The sequence below is a fragment of the Chrysochloris asiatica genome, unplaced genomic scaffold (genome assembly GCF_000296735.1).
Source record: "Chrysochloris asiatica unplaced genomic scaffold, ChrAsi1.0 scaffold00212, whole genome shotgun sequence".
NCBI classification, from domain to species: domain Eukaryota; kingdom Metazoa; phylum Chordata; class Mammalia; order Afrosoricida; family Chrysochloridae; genus Chrysochloris; species Chrysochloris asiatica.
Window position 1 is genome coordinate 802,633 of NW_006408730.1, and position 2,023 is coordinate 804,655.

General features: G+C 42.1%; 1 pseudogene; it reads left to right on the forward strand.

The window, feature by feature from the left end:
* Positions 1-1,227, forward strand: part of LOC102827583 — a 147,352-nt pseudogene extending 146,125 nt beyond the window's left edge.
* Positions 1,228-2,023: the final 796 nt, after the last annotated feature.

A 2,023-nucleotide genomic window follows, 5' to 3' on the forward strand; every position in this document is an offset into this window, starting at 1 on the left:
CCCCATATCCTTTCATCAGACTCATCTAGACAAGATGAAAACTATTCAGTGGGGATTCTACCTTCCTCTGCATGCTTTGAAACTAAACTCTGTCTTGAAAACTTGTAAGCCACTCACTTCATGCCTTTATAACATCCCCTCCCCCGCCCCCCCCATTTTAGGTATCTGTCCCCATTAACCCTGTATACAGAGGGGATAGGACTGATACTTGATGTGAAGACTCCTTCCCTCTCAGTTAGTATTTTTGCAAATACATTTTTAAACATTAAAGACAGCTATACACATGGATTTCACCAGATGTAATACAGAGGAATCAAATTTACCATATCTGTGAGAAGAGTTGGTGGTCACTTTTGGCCAGTGCAATGGCATCCGGAAAGATAATGCAATGCTGACTATCAATGGGATAGACGTGAATGGAAAGTACACAGCTGATGGCAAAGACGTGCTGGAGTACTTTGGCAACACTAATTACCCAGTGTCCATTTGATTTAGCCAACCTGCCTCACCTCCAATGAGAAGCTCAGGCTGGCCCCCATGTTCCATTCAGTCTTTGCAATGGGTTTCCAGCTGTCACCTGAACATGGTAGCTCAGGCATTGAGATGATGGAGACAGACACATTCAAACTGCACTATTTGCAGACATTGACAGGAATCAAGTTCATGGTGCTTGCTAGGGATAGAGCAGGAACCTAACAGCCATCCTAACCCCACCCTGACACCTGGCACTTGAATCAACAGTTTCAAGAAACAGAGCCCAGAACACCTTCTGAGAAATACAGCAGTGTTAGACCCTCAGAAAAGGTGCAAAATATGTGTTACCTAGACCCTGCTACCCATCAGAATTAAACCTCAGGGAAAGGAGCCAAAAACCCCATAAAGGGGGAGAAAGAACAAAAGGCCAAAACTGTCTCTAACCTGCTAGAGAGATGTCCACTTCTCTTCTGAGGAGTGTACTTGCTGCATTTTGTCTGTGTGTGCTGTTTATGCCAGCCTTAAATGGATCTTGCTAGACCTGCAGAAGCCAAGACATTGGACCCTGTCAGATTCAAGACAAGTGGAATAGAGTCTTTTCTTCAAAAGATTTATGAGATTTACTCAGACTGTGTCCTCAAGAATCCATTTTACTCCCTGGAAATGTCCATCAATTATGAGTTGCTTGACCAGCATCTGAAGCTAGCCCTGGAGGTAGCAGAGAAGGCTGGGACTTTTGCACTTGGGTCATAGACTGAACCTATATTGGAACCCAAAATTCTGAGTGCCTACTATTTTCACTTCACTGGAGCTCCCAAGAGTCTTGTTAGTGCACTTGAAAATTGGTGGATACTGAGCCTATGACACAAACTAATCCCTGAGCCTTAATGCTATGGACTTCTATGTCCTGTATATATAATGATCCTACTTCTCAACTCTGTACAGGTTTGTTTATTGGGGAGGTAGGCCCATGAATGCTGTAATGAGCATTCTTTTGACCTCAAAAAGAAAGAAAGAAAGAAAGCGACTGGACAATGTTTCATTTTGTTGTGCATAGGGCTGTTATGAGGTCACACTGAATCCATGACACCTAACCATAATAGCTTTGTTTAAGATATTGATGTTTATGTATTCCATTTAATTTTTTGATGGCATCTAATTTTCCTAGATTCACACTTTATACATTCCACATTCTAATTATTAATGGATGCTTGCAGCTGGTTCTTTTTATTTTGAATTGTGCCCCATCAGTAAATGAAGATCCTGAGAGTCTTGATCCATCCACCTCATTAAGGTCAGTTCTACTTTGAGGAGGCACCTCTTCCTCAGTCATGTTTTGAATATCTTCCCACCTGAAGAGCTTATCTTCTGATATGATATAAGACAATGTTCTGCTGCTTCTCATAAGGTTTACAGTGACTAACTTTTCAGAAGTGGACTGTCTCTCCTTCTTCCTAGCCTATTAGTCTAAATGCTCTACTGACGCCTGCCTACCTGAGTCACCCTGCTAATATTTGAAATACTAGTGGCATAGAATCCAGTATCACAG